This window comes from Salvelinus sp. IW2-2015, linkage group LG18 (assembly GCF_002910315.2).
Source record: "Salvelinus sp. IW2-2015 linkage group LG18, ASM291031v2, whole genome shotgun sequence".
NCBI lineage: Eukaryota > Metazoa > Chordata > Actinopteri > Salmoniformes > Salmonidae > Salvelinus > Salvelinus sp. IW2-2015.
The window spans coordinates 24071038-24083767 of record NC_036858.1 but is presented as its reverse complement, the minus strand read 5'-3'; the positions used below and the strand labels follow the sequence as shown (position 1 = coordinate 24083767).

At 43.4% G+C, this 12730-nt stretch overlaps 1 pseudogene; it reads left to right on the top strand.

Moving 5' to 3' along the window:
• The window catches only part of LOC139029197 (arginyl-tRNA--protein transferase 1-like), a 196177-nt pseudogene extending 186730 nt beyond the window's left edge, over positions 1-9447 (top strand).
• Positions 9448-12730: the final 3283 nt, after the last annotated feature.

Sequence of the window (12730 nt, the reverse complement as noted above, 5' to 3'; positions counted from 1 at the left end):
GATGAAAATTCCCAAACGTATCAGATTAAGAAATATTCCTAGAAATATTTATAATCATGCAATCACAAGTGAAATATACCAAAACACAGCTTAGCTTGTTGTGAATCCACCTATCGTGTCCGATTTTGAAAATATATTTTACAGCGAAAGAAATCCAAGCTTTTGTGAGTGTAGCTTTCAATGCTACAACAGCTTAGCCTTATATTAGCTTGGTTAGCTTGGTCACGAAAGTAAGAAAAGCAATAAAATGAATCGCTTACCTTTGATAATRTTCGGATGTTTCCACTCACGAGACTCCCAGTTACACAACAAACGTTATTTTTGTTCGATAAATATTACTTTTATCACAAAAAAACGCCATTTGGGTTGCGCATTATGTTGAGAAAACAAAAAGCCGTGTTCCGTTCGACAAATTCCAAAAAGTATCCGTAATGGTCGTAGAAACATTTCAAATGTTTTTTATAATCAATCCTCAGTTTGTCTTTAACAAACATAATCGATAATATTTAAACCGGACCATAACCTATTCAATAAGAGACAAACGGAAATTGGTGAGCTCCTCCCGCGCGCGCAGGAAATATTCGGAGGACACTTGACTCGTTCATTTTTCAAAATAAAAGCCTGAAACTATGTCTAAAGCCTGGTCACAGCCTGAGGAAGCCATTGGAAAAGGAATCTGGTTGATACCACTTTAAATGGAGGTTAGACGGGCCAAGAAACAGTTCTTTTAATTTTTTAAAATATTTTTTTATATCACTTCCGGGTTACATTTTCTCAGGTTTTCYCTTGCAGAATAACTATTGTTATACTCACAGACAATATTTTTACAGTTTTGGAAACTTTGGAGTGTTTTCTATCCTAATCTGTAAATTGTATGCATATTCTACGATCTGGGCCAGAGAGAATGTCCGTTTACGTTGGGCACGTTATTTAAAAATAAAAATAAAATCTGACCCCTAGCGCTAAGAAGTAAACAAACTATAGTTTTGGCAAGTTGGTTAGGACATCTACTTTGTGGATGACACAAGTCATTTTTCCAACAATTGTTTACAGACAGATTATTTCACTTATATTCACTGTATCACAATTACAGTGGGACAGACGTTTACATACACTAAGTTGACTGTGCATTTAAACAGCTTGGAAAATTCCAGTAAATGYTGTCATGGCMTTAGAAGCATCTGATAGGCTAATTGACATCATTTGAGTCAATTGGAGGTGTACCTGTGGATGTATTCCAAGGCCTACCTTCAAACTCAGTGCCTCTTTGCTTGATATCATGGCAAAATCAAATGAAATCAGCCAAGACCTCAGAAAATTGTAGACCCCCACAAGTCTGGTTCATTTTTGGGAGCAATTTCCAAACGCCAGAAGGTACCACGTTCATCTGTACAAACAATAGTACGCAAGTATAAACACCATTAGACCACGCAGCCGTCACACCGCTCAGGAAAGAGACTCGTTCTGTCTCCTGGAGATGAACGTACTTTGGTGCGAAAAGTGCAAATCAATCCCAGAACAACAGCAAAGGACCATGTGAAGATGCTGGAGGAAACAGGTACAAAAGTTTTGATATCCACAGTAAAACGAGTCCTATATCGACAACCTGAAAGCCAGACTACGGTTTGCAACTGCACATGGAGACAAAGATCGTACTTTTTGGAGAAAAGTCCTCTTGTCTGATGAAACAAAAATAGAACTGTTTGGCCATAATCACCATTGTTATGTTGAGGAAAAAGGTGGATGCTTGCAAGCCAAAGAACACCATCCCAACCGTGAAGCACCGGGGTGGCAGCATTACGTTGTMCGGGTGCTTTGCTGCAGGAGGGACTGGTGCACTTCACAAAATAGATGGCATCATGAGTGTGGAAAATTATGTGGATATATTGAAGCAATATCAAGACATCAGTCAAGAAGTTGAAGCTTGGTCGCAAATGGGTCTTCCAAATGGACAATGACCCCAAGCATATTTCCAAAGTTCCAAAACGGCTTAAGAACCACAGAGTCAAGGTATTGGAGTGGCCATCACAAAGCCCTGACCTCAATCCTATAGACAATTTGTGGGCAGAACTGAAAAAGCATGTGCGAGCAAGGAGGCCTACAAATCTGACTCAGTTACACCAGRTCTGTCAAGAGGAATGGGCCAGAAATGTTTGACCGGCTACCAGAAATGTTTGACCCAAGTTAAACAATTTAAAGGCAATGCTACCACATACTAATTACATTTACATTACATTTAAGTCATTTAGCAGACGCTCTTATCCAGAGCGACTTACAAATTGGAAAGTTCATACATATTCATCCTGGTCCCCCCGTGGGAATTGAACCCACAACCCTGGCGTTGCAAGCGCCATGCTCTACCAACTGAGCCACACGGGACCTCGTTGAGTGTATGTAAACTTCTGTGTCACATTCGCTGGAATAAATGTCGGACCAAGGCGCAGTGGATGTTGAGTTCCACATTATTTATTAGAAAGTGAATCTAAGCAAAGACAAAAACAAATAAACAATAATTTAACAACGAACCGTGACTACAGAGTTGCTACGTGCACTAACTCAAAACAATATCCCCTAAACACAGGTGGGAAAAACAGCTACTTAWATATGATCCCCAATTAGAGACAACGATTACCAGCTGCCTCTAATTGAGAATAATACACAATCACCAACATAGAAAAACAAACCTAGAACCCCACATAGAAATAATAAACTAGACTAACCCCCCAGTCACGCCCTGACCTACTCTACCATAGAAAATAAGGACTCTATGGTCAGGACGTGACAGTACCCCCCTCCCAAAGGTGCGGACTCCGGCCGCAWAATCTGAAACCAAAAGGGAGGGCTAGGGGGCTGTCTAGTGTCGGTGGCGGCTCTGGTGCAGGGCGAAGAACCCTCTCATCCCGCAGATCCAGCCATGGACCCAGGCTGAACACTGTGCCTGGACCCAGATGCCGAGGAAGGTTCCTGCCATGGAGCGAGACTGGACACCGGCCCTGGCCTGGACATCGGTGCAAAGGAGGGCTCCTGCCATGGAGCTGGACTGGACGCCGTGTTTTGGACTGGACATCGGCGCAGGGGAAGGCTCCCGCCATGGAGCGGAACTGGACGCTGTGCCTGGACTGGGCACCAACGCAGAAGAAGACTCTGGCCTTTGAGCTGGACTGGACGCCATGCTCAGACTGGGCATCGGCGCAGGGGAAGGCTCCGGCCATGGAGCTGGAGGTTCCGGACCGTGGACCGTCTCAGGAGGTTCCGGACCGGGAACCGTCACCGGAAGCTCTGGACCGGGAACCGTCGCCGGAAGCTCTGGACCGGGAACCGTCGCCGGAAGCTCTGGACCGGGAACCGTCGCAGGAAGCTCTGGACCGGGAACCGTCGCAGGAAGCTCTGGACTGGGCATCGTCGCAGGAAGCCTGGTGCGTGGGACCGGTACAGGTGGCGCCAGACTGGTGACACGCACTTCGGGGAGAGTGTGGGGAGCAGGCCCAGGACGTACCTGACTGGGAAGATGCACTGGAGGCCTAGTGGATTTCTTCTCAAGTCCAGGATCSKWTCCCATCCAGAATCTCCTCCCAAGTCCATGTTACCCTCTCCTCCTGGGCACGCTGCTTGGTCCTGTTGTGATGGGATATTCTGTCACGTTCGCTGGAATAAATGTCGGACCAAAGCGCAGCGGATGTTGAGTTCCACATTATTTGTTAGAAAGTGAATCTAAGCAAAAACAAATAAACAATAAACTAACAACGGACCAWGACTACTCAAAACAATATCCCCTAAACACAGGTGGGAAAAACAGCTACTTAAATATGATCCCCAATTAGAGACAACGATTACCAGCTGCCTCTAATTGGGAATAATACACATAATAATCACCAACATAGAAAAACAAACCTAGAACCCCACATAGAAATAATAAACCAGACTAACCCCCCAGTCATGCCCTCACCTACTCTACCATAGAAAATAAGGACTCTATGGTCAGGACGTGACATTCTGACCCACTAGGAATGTGATGAAAGAAAGAAAAGCTGAAATAAATCATTCTCTCTATTATTATTCTGACATTTCARATTCTTAAAATAAAGTGGTGATCCTAACTGACCTAAGACAGGGAGTTTTTATAGGATTAAATGTCAGGACTTGTGAAAAACTGAATTTAAATGTATTTTGCTAAGGTGTATGTAAACTTCCGACTTCAACTGTACGTATATCTTTGGTTTGCAGAGGAACAAAACAAAAACATCTGAGTAATTGACTAAATGTTAGCTTATTCCATAAAGAAATCCTAAAATGGACCGGACAATATTGTTGGCACCTTCTAGAAATAGTTTGAAATAATTTGATTTCAAGCAGGTGATTCTCCTTTACTTTGGAATTGAACTCACCTTTGGTGAGTAGCCAGTGCCCGCAATATAAAAATCACTGACTCAACTAGTTTGAATAGAGAAATGGACTCATTCTCCTGTTTTGTGTCACTGTGTGTACCCCAATTAGCATGGAGAAAGTAAAGAAAATCTGAGAATTTTCTGAGGAGGTCAGACACGATTGTAGCCAAGCATGGACAGTCTCAAGGCTACAAGTCCATCTCCAGAGACCTTGATGTTCCTGTTTCCACCGTATGTAATGTTATCAAGAAGTTTAATGCCCAGGCCACTGTGCCAACCTCCCAGGACGTGGCCGCAAGAGAGAACGTATGGAAGATTACAGTGAAGGATTGTTTGAATGGTGGAGAAAGCACCTTGATCAACTGCCACGCAGATTCAAGCTGATCTTCAGACACAAGGTACGACAGTTTCAGCTCACACCATCCGTAGCGAACTCAATGAAAGGGGTTGTATGGTAGGAGACCCAGGAGGACCTCACTGCTGAGAAAGAMACTTTTTTTAAATTTCACCTTTATTTAACCAGATAGGCCAGTTGAGAACAAGTTCTCATTTACAACTGCAACCTGGCCAAGATAAAGCAAAGCAGTGAGACAAAACAACAACACAGAGTTACACATAAACAAACATAKAGTTAATAACACAATAGAAAACACACAGTGTGTGTGTAACGCTCTGGGTGTCGGGGGTGTGAAGTCAGGCGCAGGAACAACAGATAGTTCAATATAGTGCTTTTAATGCGCACACGGGAAACAATGTCCCCACYAAAACACTGAGTGTAACAAAACAAATGTCCCATACACGGGGGACAAAAACCCCGTCCAAATATACTCTAATGAACGCAACAAACAAATACGTTCGTCTACTCCCGAATCCCAATGAACAACTGAATCAATCCCGCACAAAGAAACGTACGGGCTGGCTGACTAATAAAGCCCAACTAATGATAATCACCTCCACACAGGTGTAACAAATAAACACATAAGGAGGGGGAGGAAAAAGAGTCAGTGGCAGCTAGTAGGCCGGCGACGACGACCGCCGAGCGCCACCCGAACGGGAAGGGGAGTCACCTTCGGTCGGAGTCGTGACAGTGTGCAAATGTAGAAGAGTAGGGAGGTAATGCAATAAATAGGCCATGGTTGCAAAATAATTACAATTTAGCATTAACACTGGAGTGATAGATGTGCAGATCATGATGTGCAAGTAGAGATACTGGGGTGCAAAAGAGCAAGAGGATAAGTAACAATATGGGGATGAGGTAGTTGGGTGTACTTTTTACAGATTGGCTGTGTACAGGTACAGTGATCGGTAGCTGCTCTGACAGCTGATGCTTAGACATAAGAAGCCCGACTGCCAAAACACACCCGAACATGCCAAAATCCTTCTGGGAGAATGTCCTGTGGACAGATGAGAACAAATTAGAGCTTTTTGGTATGGCACAACATCTCTATGTTTACAGAAAACATAATGAAGCCTTCAAAAAAAAGACCTTCACTACAGTCAAAAATGGAGGAGGTTCAGTGATGTTTTGGGGTTTCTTTGCTGCCTCTGGCACTGGGTGCCTTGAAAGTGTGCATGGCATCATGAAATCAGGAGAATATCGAGGCATTTTGGAGCGCAATGTTGGACCCAGTGTTGGAAAGCTGAGTCTCCGTCGAAGGTCATGGGTCTTCCAGCAGGACAATGACCCCAAACACACTTCAAAAAGTGCCCAGGAATGGTTCAAGACAAAACGCTTGACTGTTCTGAAGTGGCCAGCAATGAGTCCAGATCTAAATCCCATTGAAAACTTCTGGAGAGATCTGAAAACAGCAGTAAGGAGAAGGTACCCTTCAAATATGCGAGAACTGGAGAAGTTTGCACAAGGGGAGTGGGCCAAACATGCACACTCTCAAACTGCCAGTACAGAGATGCAGGAAGCTCATTGATGGCTTTTGGAAGCGCTTGATTGCAGTTATTTTGACCAAAGGTTGTGCTACCAAATATTAAGTCTAGGGTGTCGGTAATTCTGTCATTGCCATTTCTGTTTATTTTCTGATTTTAAATGGATATATATAAAACAACAAAGGTTATGTAATATTAACAGTGAAATAAAGAATTGTGGAGACCAAATACTTTGGCAATTTCAAATTATTTTTAGGAAATATTGTGAGTTACTTGAAAAAAGTGCAAGGGTGCCAATGTTTTAACCCACGACTGTATGATAGTAGTATTTTCCGTCTCTCTGTTTGTCCATCTCCCTCTGTCTCATAACTCTTCAGATGGACAGCAGAGATGGGCTTTAGTGGCGCATAGTTGGGTGGATAGTTTGAGAAATTCAGTCAAATTGGAGTAATAAGAGAACACACACCATACAACACCCTCAGCTGTTCACCACATTGGCCTATCTCTAGCTGGGAGAGTAAAGTAATGAAGAGGGTGGCGGGTAGTTTTTTTCATCTGTTAATCGCAATCATAACTTTTCTTCTGCTTCACTCATGTGTTGCTATGGGGCTGCACCACCTGTGTGGAATCCGTGTTTGTCTCCCTCCTTCTGGCTGGTGCTACAGTACATGTGGCTGAATGGTCAGTCTACACCACAACTTGATAGTGAAATGGCCATTGGTGGTCTACTGATTGATAGACTGATTTAGGCCCTCAAAGTGTGCGGGTTGTACAGTATCGGCCTGATTCCTATAGATACAGTAAGCATGCACAATTAGAAATTTTGCGTATATCATTCATTGATGTTAATGGGATACATGCAAAGGTGGAAAAAATAGTTAAGGGGTTCCTCAAGGCACTGTTCTTGGACCTCTTGAAATTCTGGATCCAGTTGTATTTCATGGCTCTGGAGTCAGAATATGGCCCTTAATGCGTGTTTAGAAAGGTAAACCCAGGTGACATGATATTCCCCAATGCCCTGTGCCTCCTTTCTGACTGTTGGCACTGCTGTGTGTTAACTGGCAGGATTTTTTATTTATTTTTTATTTATTTTACCATTATTTTACCAGGTAAGTTGACTGAGAACACGTTCTCATTTGCAGCAACGACCTGGGGAATAGTTACAGGGGAGAGGAGGGGGATGAATGAGCCAATTATAAACTGAATTACCAACCTCTTCAACCTTTTTTCCACTCAACTCTCCGAGGGCCATTTTTAGCCCTTCAAACGTTATTACTTTTCAAAATAGTACTTTCCTCACTGGTCTTCGGGGAACTCACTAGCAGCCTTTATGACTGAGCACCTAATGAGACTCCTGCCAGGAGCGAGGCATTGTAAACAACCCAAACTCAGACCAACATGCCTCTGTGTCTCCAGGTTTAGGAGTATGGGGAACTGGGGCTTAGGYGATGGAGGTTATGTATGCTCTTGGTGTGATGGTTCCTGGATTCCTGGAACGATTGCCCATGGTCAAACAACCTGTCCATGCCAACAGAGGTGTATGAGACAAGGCAGTGAAGTAGAAGGCTCAGTTCTCTGAAACGAGTGTGTTGTGTGTCTGCGTTTGGCTATGTCTTGTGATTGGTTTGAGCCTGTTCATAAGGATGTACCGTTACAGAATGTTCCTGTCCCACTTTAAAGAAGTTAAACTAATAAATAATTTTTATAGCATACATAAAATCTTCATAAGCACGACATAAATGCTTCACAAATCTATAAGAGTATGTCATACTTTATAAATAGTGTATAAAGGGTGACTTAACAATTCCCAATGCAGGGTGATTTGCCAACTGTGACATAACGATGTATGTTTACACACCATTTATAGAGTATTACATATGCTTATATAAGTCTTGTGAAGCATTTATGTAGTTCTTACGAAGCCTTTAAGTATGTTATATAAAACTTCATTTAAAGTGGGACCAACATTCCAACAGAAATGTTTAGTGAACAACATATAGGATTGTCTGTCATGTAGAATAGGGAATCATGTTCTATCAGTCTATTTCTATCCTCAATGTTCAGAACGCTTCGCATCACTGAATTCACCTCTGGTCTGTCTGTCTGTCTGTCTGGTCTGGTCTMGTCTTGTCTTGTCTTGTCTGTCCAGGTGATACACAAGTACTGAAAGACCTGGGTCATGCTCTGTTGCTGTACGGACAGTCTTTCCCTACGCCACCTATGCCCAAAAACGGAAGGGCTCCAACGACGAGACTGAGGTAGAGCAGTATGCCGACCTGGTGGGCCAAGTATGCGCTGAGAGGATCCTGCTATACCGGGCGTAACCCACCGGGGGCGCCACCACCACCCTGCACCGTGATCCACTCTGCACCAAAATACACCTACCAGCAATCTGTCTGTCTAGGGTCATATTCATTAGGCACCAAACGGAAGAAAACGGAGTGAAACAGAAAGGGACTTGTCAAATAGGAAGCGCTCGTTTTCATTTTCCATTGCAAAAGGTTTTGGCGATGGACTGCCCTTATGAATACGACTCATGTGTCTCTGTCTGTCCCGCTGTCTTTGTAAGTGTTTTCCGTTGCTTCACTCTACAATAGCCTCACAAAGCTTAGCTCTACAACACATWTGCCGAACCAGCGCACTCAAGTATATTGCACTCACCTGCCGGCCTGGTCGATGCTATTAAATCTGAATCATGTTTGATAATGTCAGTTTTAGCCATAAATGAAAGGTTTCAGTTTAACAACATTTGTTCTTTATTTAGTTGTGAAGTATCAATAACGTTGATTAAGACTCGGAAGTCTTGATTACAGGGAAGATGAATTTCAGTGTAATTTTGATTTCATGATGTTCGTTTGACTTTCACTCTCTCCACACTGAAAGCAGCAGTAGCCATTACCTTATGTAACAGCAGGGCTTCCCAACCCAACACGGCATGGTTGTCCTCAGTACTGATTTGGGATCAGATAGGGAGGATATTAGCTGCCAATCCTCACTGCTATGTACTGACTACAGTATGTACTGATCGAGAATCAGTGAAGTTAAGGTGAATCTGAAAGCTGCTGCTTCACTCCTATGTGGATTGGGCTCATACACGCCAGGTCACAAACCACACAGAAATGAACTTGGTTCTGGTTGTATCCTGTGAAGCAAACATTTCTGTGTGCATGGTATGCTTGTTTTTTCGGTCACTGATTTGTATAGCTTTATTTGCGCTTTTTTTTATTGATACTGTTATTTTGTTTAAAATAAATAAAGTGATGAAGTATTGATTTTCTTATTTAAGTTTGTCTCTCTAAGTGTAAAGGATGTCACACTGCTTGCTTAGCAAGTACCACTTCCTCCCGATTCGGCTCATATGTTCCCGCGAACTTGGGACCTCTGCCACACAAACACACGTGGACGTCCTCCTCAAGCATCTTAGCCGATCACGCCACCTCAAAAGCTAGCTAATGAGGTGACGCAAGCGGGACACTTAAGGCTGAGGAATAATAATGATACAGACCAGCCTGCAAGGAACCGTGAGAATGTGAGAATGGTGTTTTAGGGGCATTTCCTTGAATGGACAGACAGACACACACACACACAATCCATTCCAAAGCACACACTGTGAATTCAACCTCATACCCAAACACAAATAAAAGTGTAAATTTGCACAGACTGACACTGTATAAAACTAACACACACGCACACTCTGATGTAGTCGGGGCTTGTTTGATTTGGGCCAGACGACAGGTGTCAGATATGTGAGCTGGCAGAACATGAATGCAAATGGCCTCTAGCCTTCCAAAAGCGTGTCAACGGCAGCCAGCCTAGCAGCTCCAAGCCAGGCCAGAGCAGAGCCAGGCCAGACCCACGTCAGCAGGCTAGCCTCCAGGTCTGAGCTAGGCCCTAGGCTAACACTGGGCCAGGGTTGTGTTCATTAAGGCACAATGTTATAAAACGTTTTTGCAATAAAAAAAACWAAATAAATGGTTTTATTGGACGAGTCCAGATATTCTCTCCCAGAATCAGTCAATTTTTTTCTGTTTGGTGCCTAGTGAACACTACCCAGATCTGAGCTATCCCAGGCAGGACGATGCACAGACAGGGGCAACACACTCAGCCTGCAGGTCTAATCGAAGAGAACATTCAGAAGGCAGATGTGTTCCTGTCATTCCTGCTGCTGGGACAGTTGATCATTTCTGTTGTACCTTTAACCCTGAGCAACGGCTGGGTGGCCTTCCTATTCACACAGGAGCTTCAGTCAGCCTTGGGGTTAGAGTAATACACACACTTGCGCACACACASAGAAATACACACGCGTGCACACACAGAGACATACACACACAGAACAGTTGTGTTGTAACCACAGAACCACAGTCAGTGAGTTGGATCCTGGACAATATCGATCTGTCTAGCAGGCCTGCTCAGCTCTGGCTGTTGTGGCCTCCACAGAGTTTTCCAGAGGCTGTTTCAGCCACCCTGTCTGCAGCCAAGCCTGAAAAACAACCACCTTTCCCACTAAAACGAAAGGTGAAAAACCTAGCCTGGTCCCAGATCTGTTGGAGTTSGCAAGACAACACAAACAGATCTGGAACCAGGCTACAAACTCATCTGTCCTAATAAAACCCTACTACCCTATTGGCCCTGGTCAAAAGTACTGCACTATAAAGAGAAAGTCGTGGCTGTGGATCCGACTTTTTCAGGATCTTTAGTCTGCCGGACTAAAGATCCCAAACCTTCTGGCATTCTGCGCATGTGTATATTATATTCTTTATTTTACGTGTAGAAAACAGGCTACTCAGGCGAATGGTGCTAATTTAATAAAGTTACATCAACGGTGAATCAATGTCTGCAAGATCAAATAATGATACTATTCTAAGTAACAGAACCAAATATAATAACATAGTTTAAAGTTACTAAGACAAAAACACCCCCACATTCAATCGTGAATGATAATTCTTCAAATTTTACAGGTGAAAATCCATGCTGCATCTGCATAACAACCATTTTCAGGATATTCATTTAGATTTTCTTGAGTTGTACAGTCTTGTTTCGAGGTAGCCTAACGTGCTGTTTTGAATGATGTACAGTGAGTGAATTTTAGAGCAGATAGTGTCAAACTGTAGCATAGCCTATCTGTGTATTTTGCCTAGTGGGGTATGCTGTTGAGTTTTGGCCACATGAGAGAAAAATGCAGTGGTGGTTTTGTCACAGTAACGTTATACTATGCTATTATATTAGGTTATGTTATATAGAATACTATCATTATGTGGTCTTGCAGACATTGATTAAGCTTTGATTAAACAAGCACCATTCGCCTGAGAAGCCTGTTCGCTGCTTGTAAAGTAGAGAATATACACATACGCAGGATGTCATCTGCACATGCCAGAAGCTTTAGTCCGGTGCACTAAAGATCCGGAAAAAGTTGGATCCACAACCACTCAGTAAAGAGAATAGGGTGCCATTTGGAACACACACACAGACTGTGTTGTTGGGAAGTAGGATAGAGTGACAGGATAATTATCCAGGAAGGGAACACTGGCGCTGACTGGAGCCATATTGGACCCGGTGTTCCTGTCCCACATTAGCCACGCTTACCCGCATCCCTCACTCCCTCAATACCCCATCCCATGTGTGTGTGTCTCTCTGTCTGTGTGTGTATGTGTGTTTCTCTCTCCAAGACACAGACTCACACTCCTGGGCCTGCCATGAACAGTTAGTCCTGGTGGACCACGAGGGCCAATGCCAACACAACAATGTGGGGGCCTCCTCGTCTGTCTAAATACCACCATTTTCTGTTAAATCCATATAACACAGAAAGACAACCTCCTCTATAACTTTTCTAATGATGGTTCAGTCTTTTTTATTTATTTAACCAGGCAAGTCAGTTAAGAACACATTCTTATTTTCAATGACAGCCTAGGAACAGTGGGTGAACTGCCTTGTTCAGGGGCAGAACGGCAGATTTTTACCTTGTCAGCTTGGGGATTCAATCGTGCAACCTTTCGGTTACTAGTCCAACGCTCTAACCACTAGGCTACCTGCCGCACCGATTCTCTTTTGAGGAAAGTATACGTGTTGGAAAAGATTGTAAGGTATTTCAATGTCTGTTTGACCAGCAGGGGTTGAATGGAATGTAATTGGAGTTAAGGCAGTTACTCGTATATTTGGACCACCTACAATTTATCCTGTCCTGCCATAGGGTGCACTATAGATAACCTGTCTATAGACATAGGTTTTATAAAACATCTATAACCTCTATCTGGGTCAATAACCTCAATATGGATCTCATTTTACATAATACATTCAATCACATAACCTATTATCTCCTAAGTCAATTCCCGGTGATTCTCTGTCTCTATCTTGTCTAAGAGCCCCATTCTGTGCCTGACCCATTGCTGACTGACTTCCAGACAGACCGTGCTATCAAGAAAGTCAAAAGGCCTAGCTGAACATTGCAGCTGCTGTATGCAGGTCTG